Source organism: Gorilla gorilla, chromosome 6 (genome assembly GCF_029281585.2).
Source record: "Gorilla gorilla gorilla isolate KB3781 chromosome 6, NHGRI_mGorGor1-v2.1_pri, whole genome shotgun sequence".
Taxonomy (NCBI): Eukaryota; Metazoa; Chordata; class Mammalia; order Primates; family Hominidae; genus Gorilla; species Gorilla gorilla.
In genome coordinates, this window is record NC_073230.2 from 157,657,736 (window position 1) to 157,684,081 (window position 26,346).

General features: G+C 40.4%; 1 protein-coding gene across 5 annotated transcripts in view; it reads left to right on the top strand.

Moving 5' to 3' along the window:
- CUL1 (cullin 1) overlaps positions 1 to 26,346 on the top strand; it is a 102,605-nt gene that overhangs the window by 2,700 nt on the left and 73,559 nt on the right. The window lies entirely within an intron of this gene.

Genomic DNA, 26,346 nt, shown 5'->3' on the forward strand with positions numbered 1-26,346 from the left:
CACCCGAAAATGTACCCGATTTTCTGAAATCCTGGAGAGTGTATTATGTAGTAAAATATGTAATGATGTTTAAAATGTAAAACCAGTCATTCTGTTTGAAAAAGATATTTGGAGATGAGATTTTTCTTTGTTTAAAGAAGGTTTGTTTTTGGATATTGAAAAATGTTTTACTTGAAGGTTCTATTTGTTGTTTTCCATGGTGAGACGAAATAGTTGCGTTACATTTCAAACTCCAAAGCATGCAAACACAAGACTGGCTCGCTTTAACTCTATTAATGCCCATTTTTGGAGGTTTCAGGAGAGTGTTCCTTAAGCTTGAGAGGGATGGCTGAATTGCTTTCTAAATATGTTAAACTTTTTTTCTCATTGGCTTCATCTTTTAAAAACGATTTTGTCAAAAAACAAACCAAATTTAGATATGCTAGGGTTTTTCACCAATTTATAAAAGCCTCCCTCCCTGAGAGCCACATGCTCAGGTCCTTATAGGCAGCCCCACCCCCCACTCCTAATGTGTGTACCACATCAGAAGACAGACACGCATGCCTGAGCTGATTCTGCATGGTTTCCTTAGATATTACAGTTCATTAGACTCTTGCCACTTACTGAATATTATCTTCTAGCTGTAATTAACTACATGACAGCCTGATTTCCCATACATTTCCGATTGTGAATTCCTCCAGCGCAGGGGATATTCCTTATTTGTTTTTGCGTCCCCAGAGTAACAGAACTTGGTTGTGGTGGTGCCTCAGTTGCTTTTTTTTAATGAATGAGTTTTCTGGAATAATTCTAACTTAAACTTAACGTTTGAAAACATGCCCTGATTTTTGGCTACAGAAAACACAGTCGTTGTGCTTAAGCGGTTAAGAGTTCAAGCTTTATTATACACTTCTCGAGTGAAATTGATCATCTCTCTCATCCCTCCTTTTCTGTTCCCCCTTCCCTCTTCACTTCCCTTCTCCCCGAAACACCCCAGTATGTAGTACAGGGCCCTAACAGAAAAATGCCCAGGTTTTCTATACCTGTGGAAGTCTGGGAAAGTGCCAAGAAAACAGGTTGTGAAACTTTAACTTTTTTCCCCCTTAAAACTAGTTTTAAGATGTGGATGTTTTTACTTTTTGTGTTTGGTGTTTTTTTGGAAACACGATCAGGTTTTTCCCCCCAGGTTGAGTATCCAGCCTTGCCTTTGAAATGAAGCAGTTTGGTAGTTAAGGCTCCTCCTTGTAGATGAGGCAAGCCCCCTGGTTCTGCTGGAGTGGGATAGGAAGTTGCTGTAGGAGGAACCATCCCTTGGTCTCTGAGGGCCATTCATCAGAATGTCATTCCCAGTATACCCAGAGGCGTGGTGTCTGTCTTTCAGCATGGAAAATTAAAATGAATGTACTTTAAATTGAGGAGTTGTTACTTGCCATTCTTCAAATTAAAAAATTAGGGCCTTAAAAACTTAGGAACTTGGTTTTTTGTTTGTTTTGCTGTTTCAGCCTTCCGTAGGTCCTAAAGCCAGTGACCTTGAGTCATTCTGGAATAAAATGTCTTTGGGGGACTGTCAGCTTCATTTTGAACTTGTCTTTTAGGTATGTCTGGAGAAAAGAGTGTTAACCATTTTAAGGGCCAATTCTAAGGTTGCCTTGCTTTTTAAAAACATTTGGTAGTTTATCAGTGTGTTTGTTTTGCTTCCAAATGAAGAAATGAGCATTAAATGAAAAATAGATCCAATTTGGATAAAAGCCTTATGTTTACTACTGAGGACATAATTTCCTGTTTATAGGAGGTTTCCTGTTTATAATATGAAGATTTAGTAAACACACTATAAACAGAATTATTATAACATTTAATGACTTAAGTTTTTTATTCACTCATGGAGGTGTTTCATTTCTAAAAATTCTGTGAGGGAGAGAGATTGAAGTCATTTATTTTTGCTTAGGTATAGAACATCTTGCTTGGGAGAGAAGACATGGAGTCTAGTTCAAGCTTACCTTTGCAGGGCATATATTTCCTCGTTTTTAGAATGAGATGGTTTTTAATTGACACTGTTGACTTCCTTAGGCCCCGAAAGTATGTGGATTCCATGGGAATGCCACAGCTTTTAACGTTAACAGGATTTTGGAAAAACGGTCTTAAAGAACGTTAAGTATTGTATTCATGTTTAAAAAGCAGGGTTGTGAAGCCTAAGTTTGATAGTTAAATTTTTTCCCTTGGGAAACTTGGACCAAGTAAGCACTGGTCTGCCTTTCCTAGTGTTGACTCCATGCTTCAGCGCTATTGCAGTTCCATTCTGGATCTGACTCTTTGCCTTTTCTATCACCTGACGGCTCACACATCACCATCTCTGGAAAGCTGAACCTGATGTCCTGGTCTGGGTTAGGAGCCTTCTCTGGGTTCCCATGTTGTCCTGCCTATGTCACTATCACAGTATTTAACCTTTTGATTGTAGTTGGTGGTTTCTCCCACCAAACTCACCTCCTTTGGGACAGGGACACTGTGATATGCATCTGTCCCCAGTGCCTAGCATACTGCATGCATCAACATTCACATACATCCTTCCACTGGAAATCTTTACAGTGCCCTCTGAAGTGTGGGTACTATGGTTTAACCCACTTTACAGAATATAGGTGAAGGAGCTGAGACTTTGAGTGGTGCAGGTAAGGGCTAGGAAGGTAGTCAAGCCCGAGTTAAACGGGACAGGATAACTCCAGAGCTCAGGCTTTTAACCAGATGTTCCCTGAGTGTTTGACTAGTTTATGTGAAGATGGAAGAAGACTAGAAGAGATTAAAATGAAAATGCTTTAAGGACTGATATCTGATCATTATGGCAGAATTCATTATGCAGAACTGTGATCCACTACCAAGAATGAGCTTATTCTTCCTGGTCTTTTAGTAACATTGTGGGAGAGTAATTGGGCACTGATAGCATAGACATGAACAGTTCTGGAACTTTGGGGCTATTGTTAAATTGGGTGTGATGTTATGACTCATTGGCCTTGCAAAAATTTATAAAACCATTCAAGACTGTTCAAATATAACAAGCTGCAATTTTTTTAAAGGTCTGTGTTAGAAAATACTTCGGAAAATAGATTGTATGAAATGGGTGCAGCCATTTAAAATATGTATAAAGTGTGTATGTACTAGTGAAGGTTTTTTTGTTTTTTGTTTTTTTGTTTTTTTTTGAGACAGAGTCTCACTCTGTCGCCCCCACTGGAGTGCAGTGGCGTGATCTCGGCTCACTGCAACCTCCGCCTCCTGGGTTCAAGCGCTTCTCCTGCCCCAGCCTCCCGAGTAGCTGGGATTACGGTGCCTGCCACTACACCCAGCTGATTTTTTGTATTTTTAGTAGGGACGGGGTTTCACCATGTTGGCCAGGCTGGTCTCAAACTCCTGACCTTGTGATTCACCTGCCTTAGCCTCCCAAAGTGCTGGGATTACAGGCGTGAGCCACTGCGCCCGGCCGTGAGGATATTTAAAGTAGTAAAAATGGCTGTCATTTTAGGGAGGTAAACTTGGGTGCTTTTAAAATATTTTTTCAAGAAAAAATTTAAGAACCAAAAAATAACAGCATGGCGATCTCAAGATGGAGAAGACCTAGATATAACACCAAGCACGGGAACTGTAAAGGAAAAGATTTGAGTACTTCAGAATAATAAAACTTCTCTGTGTTAAAATTCCATAAACAGAATTAAAAGGTGACTGGCAAACAGAAAAATATTGTAACTTACAAGCAAATTTACTTTCCTTACTGTAAAAAGAGGGCATGTGAACACCACCAACAAAAGCGGCCCCCCCCCCACCCCCGTGGAAAAAAATGGGCAAACTGGTAATTTATAAAAAGAGGAGCAGGAAACATGAAAAAACTTTCAGCTTTACTAGCAGTACTCCCAGAAATGCAGATCAGTGAGATACTGTTGTTTTTTTTTTAATTGGCATAGATTAAAAAATAAACTACTTATGGTGAAGGTATGGAGAAATGAGCTCACTCATACCTTGCTAGAAAGAGTGTAATTTAATATGATTTTTTGAGAGCAAAGTACGTAACAAAAGCTTGTAAAATATGTATGTGCTTTGAAATAGCTATTCCATTTCTAAGAATTTAGTCTAAGAAAATACCAAAAAAATGACTAATAGATTAATATTCTGTCCAGGGTATGCTGTTATTTAACTAATACCCTCTTAAGCATTTGTTTTCGTTTTTTTGCTGTTGTTAAGGATGATTATTTCAGCATTTAGATCAATCTTTAACTTCATAATACTGTATTTAATGAACATTTAGTTAGTATTAATGATAAAATGCAACATAAAACAACATGTAAGCAATATCTAAACTTTATTTTGGTGTGTGAGTATATGCATTTTTTAAAAAGATGAAAACCAAAATGTTAGCATTGATTGTCTCTGAGCAGTGGAGTTATTTTTAGTTTCTCTTAGCAGTAGGTTATTTTTTGTTTTTTTTTTAATTTTTTTCCTCCAACTTTCTACAGTGCACATACATTTATAATATAGTGGATTAATTTATAAAATCAAGAAATCCCAAAACAGGAGAAGCAGAGGAGCTACTTGCAAGGAAGACATTTCTGCTTAGTTTAATGCTGAAATCACTTAGTGTTTGCCGTACTGGCAGCCCCTTTCCAGGTGTGTTGACGCACAGGGTTAAATATCTGACTTCCGTTGGGCTGTATTTCCAGCGGTCAGGTTCTCCTTTGCTGGACTAATCTTCTTCTCATTTATTTCCCCATATCTTAATCCTTCAAATACTTTAGTCCCCTCATTTAATGCCCTCCATGAAACTGTCCTAATCTCATGAAACTGATTGATGTTTTGATGGTTTATTATAACACTAGATTAGGTACTAATGAATTGTCTTCAGTGTGGAAGTTTCTTTTTTTTAGTAATAGTGTGAACTTTTTTTGCTTAGTTCACAACTCCTAGTGATAGTAGATGTGTTTTAAATTAATGTTTAAAATTAATGTCATTATGCTTAAGATAAGAATTTGCTAAAAATTAGAAAAAGTATTTTGGTCCAGTTTCTGCAGTAGCTTGGAAAATTCAGAGGCTATCATCAATTATTTAAGAAGTGTATGCTAAATAGTACAAATGAGGAATACTGTTGTAATTATGAGAAAACCGTTGCACAGAAACATGTCACCTAATGCTGGGAGGGGGCACCTTTGCTATGTCGAAATTAATTAAATGCTAACTAAAATAGTTACGTGTGCCTAACAGGCATCCGAAAGTCAGAACGGGGGAAAGAGGCAAACAGCTCAGACCTCCTTTTCTCAAGGCAGGAAGGAGGCTTTGGTGAGACTGGAAGGAAAGGTTTGGAATCCTAGATGATGTCAATAAACCAGACTCTTTGATCCCAAGTGGAATTCAGGGAATAGACATGGAGACTAGGCCATTTCCCCCTCCCCAAACTTCAAGCTTATCTATAGGAACTTGGAGACTTTGGTGTGGGGGATGGTGGAGAAGGAAAATTCCAGACTGATTCTTCTGACTTCTCTCATCTTAAATACGTAAAATCTTTAAAAGGTTTGCTTGCCATTTTATCTTACATGCAATAATAACCCTTAGTCTAGGTTGAGCATCCCTAATTTGAAAATCCTAAATCCTCCAGAATCTAAAACTTCCTTAGTTACCAACACGATGTGACAAGTGGACCATTTCACCCCGACCTCATGTGATGGGCCACGGTCAACATGCAGGTGCACAACAGTTTATTCAGTGTCCCCAAGGGGAAAATAAAATTACCTTCAGGCTGTGTGTATAAGGTGTATACGAAACATGTGAATTCCCCGTTTAGATTTGGATCCCATCCCCAAGATACCTCAAATATTCCAAAATATGAAACAGTCTGAAATTCAAAAGACTTCTGGACCCAAGCATTTCAGATAAAGGATACTCAATTTGTGTTCAGTGCTTGGTATGAGCCAAAGATTGTGCCGAGCTTGCTTTGTGACTCCCAAGCTGCTTGCCCTCAGCTTTCTGCTGCTTGCAGATACCTCAAATGGGACAGAAGGCTGTCTAATGCAGTCCTGGTTGAGGATGGACTTTGACACACAGCATGGGAATATATTACATCAATCATAAAGTAGAGACTACTGAAATGAGAGGGTCTCCTATTTGATGTGTTGATGAAAGGCTACTTGGGCATCTGTGTAGAGTAGGTCCTACCAACAAGGGACCCAAAACACACAAAGGGAAGAAGGGTTAGGAATGCTGAAGACACATACTGAAATTGGCTCTTCAGTAGTGCCTTTGTTACATGTTCTGTGTATAAGGGACTTTGCCCTACACAGGGTATGTGTGTTGGGGGTGGGGGCGGCGGGGGGCGGGGTGGGTGTTTAATGTCTGTAGTTTAGCTGGGGCTTTACAGGTGAAACGTACTGTATGTGTTCTCTCTTGACATTATGAAGGTTTTGTGTTTTGGTCACTGATATTTTTATAATGGAGCTCTGCCTTACCACTCTACTTGTTTTACTGCATTTTCAGGATTTTTATTTAGGCCAATATTTGGCTGTCTGTGTTCTGTGATATGTAAGGTATGGGAATAGGAGGGAAGATCTGTGAATAAACGTAGGAAATGCCAGGTGGCATATTGAAGGGCCTTTAAAATCTTAATTTGTTTTGCTGCTGTTACAGGGAGATATATCTTATAGGGTACGTATATATGTATACATACATACATTCATATATATTAAAAGGTCCACTCCTAATTTAATAAGAAATTACCTTTGAAGGAAGAAAACTCCCCTACCATATTAACATGTTTTGTAGAACACATACTGATTTTAAAATCATCGAATGTGGAAAATTAGGTCTTTACAGTAGAGATTTGATATGGAGTGAATTGATGTGTTCATTTTTTTCTCTTGGAACGAGCACCTGGAAATATTCGTGGTTCTTTGTAGCACAGTGTGGGAAGTGCCATAGAGGCCAGGATCCTAATGAGTATGGTTGTACGTTTAGTGTCTAGAAATAATTTTTGCTTCACCCTAGTCCTTGTTTAAATCCTAAATACTATCAGAGGAATTATATTAAAAAAATTTTAAAGCATATGGGAGACAACACAATCAAAGCCTGTGTCATTTACATGTTATTGGTGGTGTCATGTTGAGAACACTTTTTATTTTTTTAAATAATAATTTTTTTTTTTTTTAAGTTTCAGGGTATCACAGGTTCGTTACATAGGTAAACGTGTGCCATGGTGGTTTGCTGCACCGATCAACCCATCACCTAGGTATTAAGCCCAGCATACATTAGCTGTTTTCCCTGGTGCTGGTCCCCACACCTTCCCCGACAGGCCCCAGTGAGTGTTGTGCCCTTCCCGGTGTCCATGGAGAACACTTTTTAAACCTGTAAAATAATGGTTTAACGACAAAGTTGTTTCACATTTTTTCTTTAAAAATCTAAAACTTCCTGGGTTTTAAAAGCATCTCAATACTTCTCTTGAAGGCACTCTTAGATTTGTACTTGATTCATTAGATTGGTTCTCTTGCATTTCTAATTCATGGTTTCCAGAGGGTGAACGCTGTTCTCAGAATGTCTTGCGTTAGAGGAGTTTAGGAAGCATCACTAGGTCTGTTCTCCAGTGTCCCCTTCTGAGTAGGGGCCACATCGCTCATTTCCCAGACTTGTGGACCAGGTTACCTTTCTTTTTTCCTGGGTGACCTCCTGAGGTTAGGGTTCTGTGCAGAATACTTGCTGTTCCAGTTCATCTTATCTTTTGTAACTCTTCATGAGCATTCAGGAGATAGCTTTAACTTGATCCTCTCTTCTAGTCTTTTTTGCTTTGTGGTTTCTCAGTTTTTTCAGGTTAAGCAATTCTCAGCAACTTCAGCTGAGAGCCTTGCAGTCCTGCTAATAGCCTTCAGGGCTTTTCCATTTGACTAACCTGCCCTTTCTTCCAACTTGGCTTGCCCCAAACTGATCTCTTTTTTGCTCCCTAGACCATATCCGACATCTCTATTTCTAGCGTTATGTCAGAGACACAGATTTCAGACTTGACTTCTTCTGTTTGTCCATATTCAGCGATCTACCAAATCTTACTAGTTCCTCCCCCATAACACTATGTGTTTATACCTTCCTCTTTGGCCCTGCTGTCACCAGCTTCATTCTGCCCTCACGCCTGGCGATGCAGTGCGCTGCTGATTCCTGCTTCATTCAGGACTTGCCTGGCTTCCTTGATTACAGAGGCTCTCCAGGGCAGGTATTGGGCTGCTAGCATTTGATAGAGTGGGCTCTGCTCTTTGTCTTTGCAGCCCTTTGCCACAACCATCCTATCTCATCTTCATAAGCTTAAAAAAAATCCTGAAAATCTAGCTATGTGTATCATGCTAACATGCTTTTTAAAAAAACTGGCTCTGCTGCAATTTTCACTTGAAAGTAGCTGGATGTTGGTTCTGGGTATCTGTCTCTATCTCAGCTCTTCAAACTGGGAATGTGATTTCTAGTAACAACATTTAGCAAAATTTCAACAAAGCAACCAAGTTGTGGAAGTTGTGTTAACTTTGAGGTTTTGCCATAATAAAGTATAAATGTTGGAATTTTTCTATTGATAAGGCTAACTTGTGGAAAACTGATTATTCACTGATTATAACCAGCAAACCATATATTACACTAAAGTTTTGTTTCAAAAATATGGATATTGTGGAAGATGAGTGTCCACAGAGCTTTTTATAGTAAACATATAGGTGAGCGTGTATGTGTAACTAGGATAGTGATTCCCTTAATAGTTATAGGAAAAGTGATTCTAAAAAGCATTCTGATGCCTCTCTTGGCGGCAGTGAATGAAACTACAGTTTCACATTAAAAAGAGTACTTTCCCCACCAAAAATGCAGAGGAGGATTTGTTTTACTGACAATTGAGTACAGGCCAAACTGCGTATATGCGCATACATACTCTGGGCTTTGTGTGTGTGATTTGGCAAAAAGAAAAATAGTCCTAAAGTGTGCATCTCTTTATTCCATTGTATTTATATTTTTCAGAAGTTTATTTATTTGCAGTTTTGATGTGTACATTTTATTTTAGAAAATTGAATGAAGTTTGTGAGATTCAAGTCCTCTAAAGTAAGTTTATTATATATGAGTTCTTGACGATAACAAAACTATGGGGAAAAATCTGGATTTTGTGATGTTAGCATTAGTTCTTTACCTTTTTAAAAATATTAACTATGTTTTCAACTGGGAACATGCATTTATGTTTTTCAAAATAAGCTACTTGAAGTATAAGCTTTAAAAGCTTGCTTGAGAAAATACACAAGTTAATGTAAATTGTATGAAATAAAAAATATGGACCGACTATTGTTGAGACTTTCCTCATGAAACTTAGGCTGGGCAGTGAAGACTATGGTATTGTCCCAGCCACAGCTAGGGTGGTGACAGAAATCAGCAGCAATCTTAACATGCAGGATATTCTTTATGCCTGCTTAAGGTATGGGTTCTGCCAGGCGTGGTGGCTGACGTCTGTAATTTGAATACTTAGAAGGCCGAGGTGGCCGGATTGCCGGAGCTTACGAGTTCGAGACCAGCCTGGGCAACGTAGTGAAACCCCATCTGTACAAAAAATGAAAAGATTAGCCGGGTGTGGTGGCCCACACCTGTGGTCCCAGCTACTTGGGGGCTGAGGTGGGGGGATCGCTTGAGCCCTAGAGGGAGGGAGATGTTGCAGTGAGCCGAGGTGGCACCATTTCACTCCAGCCTGAGTGACAGAGTGAAACCCTGTGTCAAAAATAAATAAGTAAAATATGGGTTTAAGTTATTGTTGATGCTTTTGTGTCTCTGCCCCTTAGCAATAACCTCCAAAACCCACGACTCTTAGGGTGACAAATAAATACAAATTGTACAGACCATGAGGGAAATTGACTAGAAAATTTTCAACTACAAAGAAAGGTGCATCTTGACTAGGGGCATTACTATAAAAAATACCAGTGGGCCAGGCGCGGTGGCTCACGCCTGTAATCCCAGCACTTTGGGAGGCCAAGGCGAGCGGATCACCTGAGGTCAGGAGTTCGAGACCAGCCTGACCAACATGTAGAAACTCCGTCTCTACTAAAAATACAAAATTAGCCAGGCATGGTGGTGCATGCCTGTAATCCCAGCTACTCAGGAGGCTGAGGCAGGAGAATCGCTTGAACCCAGGAGGCGGAGGTTGTGGCGAGCCGAGATCACGCCACTACATTCCAGCCTGGGCGGACAGAGCGAGACTCCGTCTCAGAAAAAGTACGAGCAAATGTAAATGTCTAGAGGCTTACTGCTGTTTCGGAATCATAAGCGAAGCTGATGCTACAGGTTTTACCACATTTTCTCCTCTTTTTTTTTTGGTTGGGGTTTCGTTGTTGTCTCCTAGGCTGGAGTGCAATGGCACGATCTCAGTTCACTGCAACCCCCGCCTTCTGGTTGGTTTTCAAGCAATTCTCCTGCGTCAGCCTCCCGAGTAGCTAGGATTAAAGGCACCCACCACCATGCCCGGCTAATTTTTTTTGTGTGTTTTTAGTAGGGACGGGTTTCACCATGTTGGTCAGGCTGGTCTCTAACTCCTGACCTCAGGTGATCTGCCCGCCTCGGCCTCCCAAAGTACCGAGATTACAGGCAGGAGCCACCGTGCCCAGCCCACATTTTCTCCTTTATTATAGGTATGGCCAGATTGTTTTGAGACAGAGTGGGAAGCAAAATTTAAAAAGTCCCCTTCCCAAAAGAACCCTGCCTCTTATTGAAGGTTGTCATCGAGTTGCAGATTTTTGTGAGCTCAGAAGACATACTCAAATCATTGAGAAACTGTTTTTCCAAATTATTTATTCTTGACTGATTTAAATGTACACTGCTGTGCATATATGTTTCTTCTCATACTCTCTCCCCAGTGTCCATAATTTCGGAAAATACTAAAAAGTTCTTAGTACTTGATGTTGTAATAGCTAGTAAGGAAATTTTCAGCAAGATGCTTTTTAGTAAATGCAGCATTGAACATATGTGCAGAGAATGGGGGTGCAAATCTGACGGGTGGAACCACAGGTGCGGTGGGTGACATCACTCACTGTGAGCCTTGAGTGGTTCAGGGACCACGGGGGACATGTGTCAGGAGCATCTTACCGGAAAGAGGTGTCGCTTCACTGTGCCCAGTTCCTTCAGGAGAGCGGTTAAAGTGGTAAATTGTCTTTAAAACAAAAAGCATAAAAGCCCTAAATAAAGAGCACGGTAGCGCCGTTTCTCCTTTTGAACCAGTTTGTAGTGAAACGGGAAGTGTATTTGAAAGTTTGCTCAGCTAGGGAAAATTACTGATCAGAATTTTCGACTCAGGGTTAAATTATCTTAGTCGAAAGAAAAATAATGGAAAGGGGTGTCTTATTGATGAATAGATTCATGTTCACTTAGTGATATACTAGCTTCCAAAATCTGCTTATTGAGCAGATACTTACTCAAGGCCCCACACTCAACTGCAGGGCAAACGGTTCACCACACATGAGGGAAATTTGGAAATTAGTTGAAGAGGATCGTGGGAACTGTGAGTTGAGATTGTTCATCTAAATGGGAGTTAATAGCGTTTGTGGTTGACTAAGGGCATCCTTTACGGAAGTGGACCTCACGTGCACGCCTCACTGGGAGAGGGAGAGACCTGCCAGGAGCTGCACATCTGGCCTTCCGCGCTTAGTGGCCTGAGGATGTTTCCCTGGAGCACCACTTCCACAGGCCCTCTGAAAGGAGGGCAGAATGGCTTGCTGTTTGTATCTTTGTATTTGTGTTAAGCTGGGTTCTGAAAATACAGTGGTGCCAAGACAGAAGAGAAACTTTTTGGATGCTGATGTGCAGTGAAAACTCTTCAGTAGCGGCTTTTCCAAAGTCAGTGGGTTTCATACAACAGCATCCCATTCATTCACTAGCAAGAGAGCTAGGAAGTCCTGTGAAGCTGGTGTTTTAAAGTATTCTGTTAAACATGTGTTTCATGGTGGAATGAAAGATTCGTGTGAATTTTAAGATAGAGTGATATTTCAAGGAAAATTTAACTGTGTCACAGCTTAGGCTGGATCCCCAGGTCTGTCCCGATACAAAGGATTCCTCCACCCTGTGCTGAAAGTTACATTTTGGTGGGAATTTTAGAGAAGTGCCACCTCTGGTGTCATCAGTTATCAAAGGTATTGTGGAGTTTTCAGGTAACGTTAATTTAGTTCATTTTGACTTCAAAAATAAGCATGGGTGGTTGAACATTTAAATACTATCTTAGGAATTGCATAGATATTAGAAACCCTTTATAGTAGTGTTAACATGAATAGTAGCAAATGCTTACCGTGTGTCAAGGACTCTGCTAAGCATTTTATTTTCATAACTCACTTATTCCTCATAGCCACCTTATACAACAGGTACTACAGTATTATCTCTAGTACAGATGATGAAATACAGGCGCAGAAGTTAAGGAATCTGACCAAGCTCACACTGCCAGTGACTTGTGGAGCCGGAACTGTGAAGTTCCACAGACATCCCACGCATTTCTATATTAGCTGTTTGAAATTTGTCACTGTGTACTGTCAATCAGTGCCTCTTGAATTATTTCTTTAGTAAAATATTTTTTGTGGGATAACCCAGCACCCACACAGACATAACTGGGAAAAAAAAAATGCACTGAGTAATACTTACCTTGTTACATTCTATGAGCTCTTTTTTTTATTTGATTTTTTAAAAAGTTCCAGTTCCCTTTTACTAAGTTGGTTTCATGATCTACACAATAATGAATTGCAGCCCTCAGTTTGAAAAGCATGTGTGGTGTAGATGATCATGATCAAATGTAATACCGTTTTTTCTTGTCCTAAAGTGAATGCAAATACTTGGAAACAAAATACACGCAAGTACCAATCTAGACCATTGAGTAAGCATGATTTAATCTAGGTAATTGAATAAAAGCATTGTGCTGAAACTGAGAACTGAAATTCAGTCCTCAGCAGTTAAAACTAGTTTATTTGGACAAAGTGGGCAGTCTTTATAACACCTGTTAAATATAATGTGATTGTGATTTTCTGTAAGTTTTCAGGTTTTCCGGAGCAATTTATACCAGTGATGCTTGTGGCATCTTACTTGGAAGTCATGTAGTAAAATAGGAAGAATATAGATGTTGACTTAATTAATATTCATTTCTGAATTGAGCAATATTTAAGGCATTTAGTGCTTGTGTGTGGATTTTTTAGGATTTAAAAGGACCTTCCTCTATTACTTATTCAAGTATCAACTCTAAGAGAAAAAAAATTGTTTTCTAATTCCTAAGATGTTTATAGGAGAAAATTCTGTACTTCTGCGTAATGATATCTGAGCATTCTTGTAATTACAAAATGTGTGTATTTGAAGGAATGAATTAAATTAGCATGTGTGTGCATTTTATTTTATATATATATTTTTTGAGATGGAGTCTCATTCTGTCGCCTAGGCTAGAGTGCAGTGGGGCAATCTCGGCTCACTGCAACCTCCACCTCCTGGGTTCAAGTGATTCTCCTGCTTCAGCCTCCCAAGTAGCTGTGACTACAGGTGTGTGCCACCACACCAGGCAAATTTTTGTATTTTTAGTAGAGAGGGGGTTTCACCATGTTGGCCAGGTCTTGAACTCCTGACCTCAGGTGATCCACCCGCCTCGGCCTCCCAAAGTTCTGGGATTACAGGCGTGAGCCACCACGCCTGGCTGCATGTGTGTATATTTATATAATTAGAAGGACAAAGATTGATCACAACGAGAAGGCTGCTATATCTATTTAGTAAAACTTTGAGGCTCTACTAATTTATTCTTTATAGCAATTCTGAGAAGTCGGTATTTTGGTGTTTAATTCCCACTCCCAGCTTTATTAAGGTATAATTGACAAAACATAATAGCATGCAACCTGATGTTTTGATATATGTACGCTGCACATCATGAAATGATTAAATCAAGTTAATTATATCCATCACCTCACATACTTAACATTTTTTTTGTGGTAAGAACTTTTAAGATGTACTATAAGCAGTTTTTTCTCTTTTGTTTTGCTTTTAAGCAATTTTCAGTTTTCAAAATACAGTACATTATTATTAACTGGAGTCACCATGCTGGGTGCTGGATCTCCTGAGCTTATTCCTCCTATCTAACTGAGACTTCGCACCTTTGACCAGTATCTCCCCATCCCCCTCCTTGGTGCTTAATTTTTTAAGGAAAACTTAAAAATGAATGAACAGAATTAGAATTGGCCTTATAGAAGGAACCAATGTCCCTTCTAAGAGAATCTGAATAGCAGTGCTGGCTGGTTTGGAGTCTGTCTGTCTTCTCTGTAGTGATTGGTGGGGTATTTTCTCATTTCCATCTGGTGGTGATCTGAGTGGGTGTCATCTTGTTGAGGTTGCCAAAGGGACTCATTTTAGAGGGCAGTGGAAAGCATGAACACACCTGGGCAGAACATGGTCGTCTTTATACCAGACTTTGAATCCAGGGTTGCATACCTCCAGCTGAGAGACATGCACAGAAGTTCTGTTGTGAGACTTCTGCTGTAAGTAAGTATCATTGGTTGTACTTTGTTTTTTGTTTGTTTGTTTGTTTTGTGTGTGAGAGACAGGGTCTTGCCCTGTCCCTCAGGATGGAATGTGGTCACATGATCACAGTCCACAGCAGCCTGGAACTCATGGGCCCAAGTCCTCCTCCTGCCTCAGCCTCCCGAGTTGTATCTTATTTTTGAATAAGGTATGTGGTTTTGGAAGACATGATGTTTGTCATGTCTGTTCATTTGCAAGTTTGTTGTAATTATGCTTGTATACTGGCTTTAGAATTTAAAAGGAAAATTCATGTCTCATTCCTACCCATCATTGTATCATGGTGAATGGGGTAATAAGTCATCACATTCTCTGAGTCAGTCCTGAGGATCCTCTTGTGACAGCGATGTTGGGAGAGGCAGGTATCTGGTGATTTCTGCTAGCAACAGAGTCCACCATTGTCTTCTCACCATCGTTTTGAGCGAGTCGTTTCCATTTCTACTTGGCTGCAGCCAGGTTTCATTGCTTTCTACTCGTTCAGAGCTATGTTCTTGAAGGCCGTGGCTCCTGGCACTTACCACAGTCAGTGACTTTTCGTAATAGACCTTTTCCTTGATTTACCTTCAGCCTTAACACTGTCGAACTAGAAGTTTCATGGATAAGCCTCCTTCGGCTTGCCTTCTGGCCTCCTGGTTCTCTTACTTATATATTCTGTCTCTTGCAAGCATTCTCTCTCCTTTTTGGGAGGGGTGGGAGGCAAGGGACTACTTTGCCCACGTCCTTTAAGCACAAAATTTTGGTCCTCATCTCTATTAAGTTCTTTCTTCACACTTTGAAGATTTTTGTTTGCGCTGTTGCCAACGATTTTACTTTTTTGTCAGTTACTAAATTTATTTCTACAGGTGTGATTTCCTTTGGGCTACAATTTTTAAACTGCCAACCTTTAAAAAAAAACACATTCAACTTATCTAAAATTAAGCTCTTCATCTTCTTTCTAGTTTCAGGCTTCTTCTCGTAACTTATCTATTTCTGTTAATCCTCACTTTCTTATATAGAGTTGTTCCTCTCTAACTCCCTTTACTCCTGGGGTTTTGCTAGTATGAGAATTTTTAAACTGAGTGTTCAATTTAGTGATACAAAGAATTTCATATAAATACACTTATATGTCTGGATGATCATCCTGTAATCTAGAACTGCCATGATATTTCGTACTTGTGAGTTCATATTTATTTACAATTATATTGTTGCCGGATAATTACCTAAGACAGAGGCTATAATTGCTTGAGATCCTGCAGGCCACGTATGGCTCCAAGATGTTCTTCTAGATTTTACAGTACAACTTTTTGCTTTTTTTAATCATAAAAAATGTCAAAAGTGTAGCAAACATGTCCATTCCTGAGAATTCCACATGCTAACACATGCAGACATCTTCCTATTTAAGATCTAGTAGTTATAGACTTTATATGTAACTACTATAATTTCAAGGTGTTGATGAGCATAAATGATACTGGCATGTCTAGCATGGAATAATGAAAATCTTTGTGATTTCTTGCTGACGAAGTTAGACACTTTGCTAAAAGTACTGCATCTGTTGCCTGCATTCATAATCAAAGGAATTGTCAAATTTCCATCAGAGGTTAGTGAAAATAAAGATGTAATTTTTTGTCCCACCTACATTGAGAAGCCCCCTGAAATCCGCCCATGGACCCCACTGTAGTCTCACTTCCACCCTTCTCCCACACTGTTTTCTCCTTCCGCCATGGGTAACCAATTTTATTAGTGTTCAGTTTAACCTCCCAATTTTTCTTCTTGAAAAGAAAAATATATCTACACTTACGTGTTAGTACTTACTCCCATCACACACAAAAGGTGCCTGTTTTCAGTTAAGTATCCGCTAAGAATTTACTTTCTTATCAGGATGTGGAGGTCCTTTCTTTTTTTCTTAACAGTTTTTATCATTGCACAGTGCTCTATTGTCCTAACTTAGTCTTCCTGTCCCCTACTGATGGATTTGGGGCTGATTTCAAGTCTTTTGCAGTGACAAAACTTGAATTTACCACTTCTCGTGGCTTTGGCTGCACATTTTGGGAATAGATTCCTAGAAGTGGATTGCTAGGTCAAAGGGTAACTGCATCTGTAATGTTATTAGATCTGGCAAATTCCTGTTCTTACCATGGAACATTTCTTCAGCAATAGCTGTGTTGTTTTGAATTTTGTTTTTCATTTTTGTTTGTTTTGTTTTGTTTTGAGATGGAATCTCGGTCTGTCACCCAGGCTGGAGTGCAGTGGGGTGATCTCTGCTCACTGCAGCCTCCATCTCCAGGGTTCTAGCAATTCTGCCTCAGCTCCTGGGTAGCTGGGATTACAGGCACCCGCCACCACCCCCGGCTAATTTTTATATTTTTAGTAGAGATGGGGTTTCACCATGTTGGCCAGGCTGGTCGCGAACTCCTGACCTAAGGTGATCTGCCTGCCTGAGCCTTCCAAAGTGCTAGGATTACAGGCTACCATGCCCGGCCTTGTTTTGAATTTTGAAAGTAGTGTCTGTCAAGTTCTGGAATCCAGAAATAAATTGTTGGAAGTTCAAAAGTATAAATTTGAGCCTTTGTCATCCTGAATTCTTTCTCACCTGTGTCACCCCATCCGGTCTGACCAGTTACCACGATAACTGCTTTGTGTCGCCTGTGTCTTGGGCCTCTCCCTTTCCATTGCTGTTGGTCTAAGTTGAGCTGTTATCTCGGTGTCACTTGTCTTCTCCGAAACCTTCCATAACTCTGTCACCCTCACAGAATAAAGGCCTTGCATCCTCTTCCCACCGACCCAGCCGCCACCTCTCATGACTTGCCCAAATCCTTCACCAGTCTCCTGTGATCCGTTTTCTGCCTCATGCTTGTCTTCCCTTGGACATCAGCCTCCCTGTACCTCTACTGCTGTTCAAATCCTGCTCATCCTCTGAGAAAAGCTCAAAGCACGCATTCTGTAAAGGCTTCCTGATCTTGTAGCCTGAAACGACTTCTTTCCCCTATTAACTTGTATTGCCATTTTTGTCTGTATGTTTAATATGGCAGCAAATCATCCATGCCATATGACATCTCTTCCAATACCTGCAGGCAAAACTTTGACATTTTTGTTTTCACCTGTTTATATACTGTTGCAGGAGAGTATAAACCCTTCTATTGGTAATGTCTTACATAGCATTTCTTAAAGCTAACTTTCTGGTAGAATACTCAGTAATACTGCTTTTAGTGCTGATACCAAGACCCATATGTACACAGAACCCGGTCGTCTTGGAGAGATGCATTCCTTTCTGTGAATGAACTGAATTTGAACCATAAGATTTACAGCTAGCATGCTTTAAGTCTGTTCTTTGTTTTTTCTTAACAACTTTATTGAGATTTAATGCACATGCTATAAAATTCACTCATTTAAAATGTATAATTCAGTGATGTTTAGTAAAGTTAGAGTTGTGTGGCCATCACTACAATGCAATTTTAGAACATTTCCATCACCCTGAAAAGATCCTTTGTGTCTCTTTGCCGTCACTCCCCATTCCCACCATCCCCCCAACCCCAGGCAACTACTAACCTACTTTGTCTCTATAGATTTGCCTATTCTGGACATTTCATGTAATAAATGGAGTCATATGATATGTGGTGTTTTGCATATGGCATTCATTTAGTGTTAATATTTTTGAGGTTCATCCACGCTGCATCAGTACTTGATTTTTTTTTTTATTGCCAAATAGTCTGACTACTTGGCATTATTGTGTGAGTGCCTCACATTTTGCTTATCCATTCACCTGTTGGTGGACATTTGTGTTATTCCACTTTGCGGCTATTATAAAGTGCTGTGAACATTCATGTACAAGTCTTTGGGTGGATGTATGATTTTTTTGTTTTTGGGGGGTAGATATCTGGTAGAATAATGGAGCATGTGACAGATTTATGTTGAGTGAACATGGTCTTTTAATGCCGCAGATGTTTAATTATTAGCTTTGGGTAACAACAGGAACCAGGCAATGCAAGCATATGTGACAAATTCAAGTCTTGAGAATTTGACTTGGAATTCGTTGTTTGAGAAGCAGAAACCATTTCTTAATTTGGGTATGTGTTTATTTTATTTCTCTGACTTTAGAGCCAGTGGACTTAAAGGTTTAGAATGGCTTTAAGTAAGTAGAGATAAAACTTAGCTACTGTTGGCCGGGCGCAGTGGCTCACACCTGTAATCCCAGCACTTTGGGAGGCCGAGGCAGGCGGATCACGAGGTCAGGAGATCGAGACCATCCTGGTGAAACCCCGTCTCTACTAAAAATACAAAAAATTAGCCGGGGGCGGTGGCAGGCACCTATAGTCCCAGCTACTCAGGAGGCTGAGACAGGAGAATGGCGTGAACCTGGGAGGCGGAGCTTGCAGTGAGCCAAGATTGCGCCATTGCACTCCAGCCTGGGCAACAGAGCGAGACTCCGTCTCAAAAAAAAAAAAAAAAAAAAAAAAACAACAACAACTTAGCTACTGTCTCTAGGAAGCCATCTATTAGGGTGTTTGTTAGTTGAAATTTTTTTATGCTGCTTGTCAATTTTAATTGTTTGAATGAGAGTTTCCATAGTTTTATATAGAAAGGGATAGCATAAATCTTATAAATAAGTGCAAATTTTTCAAGCCTTGAATTTCAGTAATGAACTCATGAAGTCTTATCTAATTAGATAATCCTTCTTGGTAGATGTCCAAATACTGAATGCACAAGTTCTTGGTCTATATTTATAAGATGCTGGTCCCTGTCCTGGCATCTTTAGCTAAAAAATTTTCTTGATTAAAAACTGTAGAATAATATAACATTCAAATAGTAACCAGCGAAGATCCAACAAAGTAGAGCTTTAACTAGCTTTGGGTGTGTAAATATAAATAAAAGGCAAGCTCATGAATTCGCTAGTTCTTCCCTGAACTATTCGTTGGCAGCAGTTTGGACGTGTCGTTACGTATTCATATCATGAAGCTTTCACCTGTCTTTTTGCATGCTTCCTTTTGAAGCCAGGTTGTAATGTCAAATGCAGGAGTAACTCTTGGTAGCCACTTCTTAAGGAGGTGGAATGAGAAACTCCTACCTTCTAAGGAAACAGCATGGGTAACACCTCTGAGCCTGGGCTTCCTCATTTGTGAAATGTAGCTTGTACATGCAGAGAATATACTTACTGTGAGGAGTAAATCAGTGAAAGCATTAAAGCTGTTGTACAGAGTCTAGTGTAGCAGCTACAGTAAATATTAGCTCCTTTCTTTATACAGTTAATAAGCTGACATGGAACAGTTGTACACAGTGGACATTCTGGAGGTGCCATGGGTGTGGTTAAATAAAACGCAGCGTATAGAAGAAGGTCCCTGCAGTTCATTCAGTTAACAGAGTGAGTGCCTGTTTGTGTTTTAGAAATTGTGGGGCAACAATATGGAGGATGGATTGGAGGGGACGAGGCCAGTGAAGACCCTTTAGTTAGTGAGCCAGATGGGAGGTAATAATGCCTAGACTCTGGCAGTTGGGAGTGTAAAGAGAAGTAGGATAAGAAGGAGGTAGAATTCATGGAACTGATTTTTCATCAGGGGTAAGAATAGAGAGGAATCAAAGCTGATGGGAAATGCAGAACGGGGAGTGAGTTTGAAGGGAGAGAGACCAGTCAAGAGGCTAAGCATGACCCTCAGTTGAAAGTCTTGGTAGAGGGAATGGGGAGGAAAAGTGAGATTGCACGCAACATGAGGAAAATAGATAGGATTAGATGTTTGGGCAGTTAGAAGAGAGGGTGGTGCTTTCGTAACTCCTAGGATTCCAAGCTGGGCAGCTGAGGCTTCTGACAACTAAGTCAGGAAGAAAGGCAGGGAGAGAGGAGTTCTGTGTTGAACTTGTGAGTCTGTGGCTTTTGGAAGATCCAGCGGAAGAAGGAGGAAGAGCTAGAGTGAGGAGCAGCTTGGAGTTGTCGTCGAGGGTTGAGCAAAGTAGAAGGTGCCACAACAGATCTGGTGGCTTGTTGCTGGTTTCTTACTCCTGAAATTATTAACTTGAAACTGTAGAAATGTATTATTAAAATCCTCAACAGAGGTTTTTGTTACATGAATATATAGCCTAAAGCTTCAGTTTTCTTGCCTAGGCAGTTTAACCTAATATTGGCTGTACACTTAAAACTCAGGTTGGCTGTATTAGCCTCTTTTCTTTTCAGGCATTCCATTCATTTAAAACTTAAAGAGAATTTAATAATTTCTTGTGGAATTCAAGAATTTCTGAGCTTGTACTTTCCAGTCTCAGTTCTGAGTGGCTTAGAGTATCCTTTAACGTGCTAAATTGTTTTCTTATGTATGTAGCAAATAGATCACAAGAGAACATAGCATGTTCCATGTTAAGAAGCAAGCTTACTACTGCAGTGAACACCCGCCAACCCACTCCCCACTAAGAAATAGAATATTTCCAGTACTGTGGAAGCTCCCTGAGCACTTCTTCCCAAACCCATCGTTACCCCACAATATTTTAATTGCCTGCCCCTCACCCTAAATGCTTTTGCTTTTCTATTTTTACTTATGCTATATAGGTTTGCTGAGGTTTTTGTTAGCTTTTTATTATGGAAAGTAGAAACTGCAGTGTACCTGTCTCTCAGCATTTTTTTTCTCTGCAGAATTTTAAAGTAAATCCCAGGCATCATATCATTTCAATCACAAAAATATGTATCCCTAGCTAGTATATATATTTTTTAACGTAAGTACAATGAAACCACAGTAGCCAGTGTTTTAAGCAGATAAGTGTGTGTGGTTCACTGTGGTGCCTTCCATTCATGTCGGGGAGAGCTAACCTCTCCCTTCGTAGAAGTACTCTTTTAAAATTAATCTTAGATATAAAAATGATATACTGTATATATTCCTTTGTCACCTTTTTTTTTTCACTCAAGACTCCAGGAATTCACTTGTGTTGAAGCATGTAGCTGAAGTTGGCTCATTTTGTGTGGTCTGTTGTGTGACTGTCCTACTGCTTAGTTGTGAATTCTCCTGTTGGTGGACATGTGGGTTGTTTCCAGGTTTGTTTGTGTTTTGCTATTATAAACAGTGCAGCAAATGCATGTGTTTGCATATTTTCTGGCGTTCATATACAAGAGTTTCTCTAAGTCTAAATTGTTTTACTGTCGGTTTCATATCTTATGTGCCACACTGCAAGTAAAAGCTTAAAATTCTTAAAGTTTTAAGAAGTTACATTCTGCTCTACTGTATGTTTAGGAATTATCAAAGGAGTAATAGATTAGGAAAATACATAAGGCGTAATTGGTTAGATAGGTGATGAAGAAATGCTTGGCCCTGTCCAGTCTTGGGGCCATGGCTGAACCTTGCAAAGCAGAAGCTCTTCCCTCCTGAAGCTGGAGGTTTGAATCCATAGTGGCTCTCCCTGTGGTCACCGACTAACACAGGCCATCAGGTCATCTTTCTGTCATCTGCACTAACGAATGCCCTCAGCTGCCTGCTACATCCTCAGATTGGGACTCCCCACTCCACTCCCCTCACTTCTTTACCCACCTCAGTTCTTCTTGGACCTCTCTAGAGTCCTCATCCATGAATGCGAAACTCCTCCATAGCCGCTTCTCACGCTGCTTCAACCTCATTGCTCTTCCATAAAGACCAAGACCCCTTAAAGCCCTCTCCAGATGTGGCTGTTCCTGTCCCCTGCCATCCTGCAGGCCTCGAGGCTGCAGGCAGGGGTCCACCTCCTCCTCATGCGGGTTGACAGCCGTAGACCCAGAGAAAGACTCTGGAGTTCCTCTCTGCACTAGCCATTTCGATCCCTACAGTGGTCATCTGCTAACCACCAGAGTTCAGAAATTAATTGGACACTTTGGCACAGCCCAGAACCTTCCTCTCCACTCCTGAAACCTATTATCGGAGATGGTTGCAGGCCACCCCAGGCTTCAGCCTTGTTTCCTTGAGCTGTGTTTTGTTCTAGTCATTTGCAGGTGGGGCCCTGCTGAGCCTTCCCAGCTGGACTGTGGCACTCCCACAGTGCCCCTTGATTGAGAACCTCTTCCCAGCCAGAGGCAGGAAGAGGACGAGGCACATGAGCCTGGTTGGCATCATGCCCTTTGCAGCCTTCTTACTCCTTCGCAGCCCACATGCTCAAGGTCATCTGTCTTTTCTGTCCCTCCCCACCTGTTCCAGTTAGATTTCTACTAAAGTAATAGTTAGCATTTTTGAAACAGTGTTGGCTTATTTAATCCTCACCACAAACCCATGAGGTGGGTTAAGAGAGATGAAAGAACTTACAAGGTCACACAGGTTTACACAACCGCTGCCTTTTCTTCTCTTGGCTTCCAGGCTTGGGTTCCTTCTCTTTGTTTCTGGCTGTACCTTTGCAGTTACAAACTCTATGGGTTCTCCATCATCTTGTCAGTTTTTAAATGTTACTCAGGACTCAGTTTGGACCGTCTGTCTGCCGTATTCCCCTGAGGAACTGTGGTTCCCAGGATCAGGTGGTGAACCCCAGAGATCAGCTGTGTAGGGCCACCTTCTCTTCTGTGCTGAGGCCCTGTGTGTCCAGCTGCTTGGGATGATTCACAAGGACCTCAGGTTCACACGTCCAAGGACAACTGCCCTCCTGTAGACCTGTTCCTCTCTGATGTTTGCTGTCTTGGTAGATGGCATCATAGTCAATATCATATTTATCAGATAGGTACATACAGGCGTTTATCAATCACTCAAGTAAGCAAAAAGTAAATACTTATAAGGCTGCTTGTTGCAGTATTATAATTGTTAAAAAGTAAATACTTGAAAGCTTTTTGTTAGGTACTGTTATTGATAAATAATAGAATATATGACTCACCAAAAAAAAAAAAAAAAGGAGGTATATTTCATTAAGTGAAGTGAGGTATATCATTTTTAAATGAAAAAAGTTGCCAAACCAGTGTGTGATTGATCCCCAAAGAGCTAGAAGTCAGTAGGGGTCAGCACAGATCTTTTTTTTTTTTTTTTTCTTTTTAAAGCCATGTTCCTTGAAATACTGGAGTTTTCTTGAATTACTACTGGTCTCAAGATATGTTCAGGAAAAAATATTTCATGGCCAAGTAAGTTTGAGGGAAGATGTTTTATACTGTGTTTTTCTGATGGAAATTCATAAGACACGTTCGCTTATCAAGACCTCTGAAGTCTTCTAGCAAACAAAGTATTTAACTTCACTAAAGCTAGTCATCCCTTGATGTTCAGTTCAGTTGATGTTCCAATTAGTGTTTAGTGGAAGACTGTTGTAAGTGCTCTTTTTCAAAAGCCCTTCCAGTATGTATGGATGAAACTGAATTACTAATATCAAAGAAGATATATTTTTCAGGAGTTTTGCAGGTCATTTAGTTCACACTTCTACTCAGTGAAGGAATCTTATGCACCGTTAATCTTGAGAAGCAGCCTGTTTGATTAGTTCACAGTTTGAATTGTTAGGGAGCTTGTTTCATATTGATTCTGTTGGCTTTCATCTTCCTTTGGAATAACAGTCTTTTCTGTGAGACAAGTTCTTAAATATATGACTGCTTTTCTTCTGTTAGACCTGTTTATTTTGACTGTTGTGTTCCATTATTTTCCAAGGGTTAGATGAAAGTGAAGTATAACTGTGGTGCGTGTGTGTGTCTGCACGCGTGTGTGTCTGTTGTAAAAGCTCATGCGGGCTCCGGGAGCCAGCAGCTAGTGTGTGTGGAAGCACAGCTGGCTCTGCCATTGCTTCTTGTCCTTGACTAATTGCATCTTGTGCCTTGGTTTCCTGTCAAGAAAATGATAATCCCTCTCCGGGGATTGGCCGTCTAGAGAACACTGAAGTTGTGAGGGGCCCTGTGGCTGCCCCTGCTGTCGGCCTGCTTCACTCACCGGCCACCTGTGTGTCCAAGTCAGGAGGTGGCACATCTGCAGGGTACATGCCCGAAACGCGTGGATGTTCATAACCACAATTAGCAACTCCTGCGATGCCAAGGATCTCCTATACCTGAGTACTTTTGAAAACTACCTGATTTCCTAAGTATATTTTGTTTTTTGTTTGTTTTTAATATCTTCAGGTTTGGGGACCTCCTAGGTTTTCTAGCTATGAGACGTGATTTATGAGGAAAATATTTTTACCCCTTACCTAAAAACCATTTGAACCTCTCTGACTTTTATGAAATCTGCTTAAGAGTGACATTTTTTGATGGCTTGATTATAAGATATGGATATATAGTTTGTAAAGTAAAATTCAACATTAACAGAGAAGCAAGTGTTTTGTGGGCACCTGTATTCTATTTTATTGTCCCAGGCAGTTTTACAATCAGTTCAGTTCACCAGACACTTGAGTGACGCATCAATAGATTAAGCATGGGCATGCAGCGCATGTGCGCGCATGTACACACACACGCGCGCGCGCACACACACACACACACACACACCCATACCCCTCTAAACTGGAAAACTTCATTGCCTGAGCCTCTTGTATCCATTGGAGCAGGCTGGTAGATACACAGGTGACACACCCAGATGCCCCTTCAAGGAAGGACTTGACTCCCAGTGTTAGCGCCATTGGGCCTCAGCTGCAGAGCTGCCTGGACCGGGCTGCACCCTTCTCAGCCCAGCGGGAGTTAAAGGCCTGGCCTGCAGCCCATGTGAGACCCTCTGGGAACGCTTGTTACAGAGTTCCCTGCCAGGGTGATGCTGGCTTTATAGGGCCTACATCACAGTTCATCTTTTCTCTGCCCCGTCTGCTTCCTCCTTGTCATCTCGTGGGTGCCCATCTCTAAGAAGCGTCTTCCACCCAAGCCAGGTCTCAGCATCTGCTCTGAGAGCCCTGCCTGGGACCTCCTCACAGGTCTTTGTTGCTGCCCAGCGTGTGTGTGACCTATCTGTCCTTTTAGACATTTTCGTGATGTGCCTACTTCTAACATTTCCTTGTAGACGTTGTTTTAGGTTTCTTTGCTGTATTAGTTATTAATGTTTTAAGTACATAGGTGAGGCCCTTTAGGGGATATTAAAAATGTAAGATTAGGTCATCCTCTTTAAACCCGCCCGCTTAAGTATGAATTTTTGAAAACCTCAGATCATCTATGCATGAATTTTAGATACTCAGTGGGAACAACTAGAAAAAGGGAATGGATAGAGAAGAATAAATCACATAGCAGCAGGAATAGAAGATTTTGCTAATTTTTCAGCATATTTGGAATATAAACTGAGGTGTGATGTGGCATAAAGTTACCATGCGTAGATCTGGACACAAAAAGTGTACAGCAAGTAAACTTGACGAGTGTGACATGAAAAGTTGTATTTGATCTCATAGATTAACAGTACGTTTTAATAGAGTAAGATTCATAATTGGAATCAGAAATGTAATAAAAAGAATAGAGAATATGTAAAGAACATATTTGATGTGCTTATGCTGAGATAGGAGAATGGAGGTGTTATGGAGAAAAATCCACATTGACCATTTTATTTGGTATATTTTAACTTTGCTAGAGGATAGCTGGTATCTTGACTTTATCTTTTAAATTGTCCTGATCGTTGCACAGTTTATCTTGGTTTTTCAAAAGTCAAGCTTTAAAAAAAAAAAAGGGCTTTCTTAAATTTCAAAATATCTGAGTAGATTTAATACTGATACAGTTAGGACTGACTTATTAACTCTTTAAAGCTATCGGCTCTTTTAATTGGAGATGTTGAGGTTTCCTCATTTAACAAATAGGCAATTGGTGGTTGTTTTTTCCTAGGACTTACAGTGGTTTCACTGTTTTGACACTTTAAAAACGGAAGAACCTAAAATTCAGACTAGAGTGTACTAGTTTGTGGTCCTGCTACTTTGTAGCATTAGAAGCTTACCAAGTTTGATTGCTTCTTTGAATTAGTTTCTTCATCTGAAGAGGAAGGGTCAGAACTATCATTAAGGTTA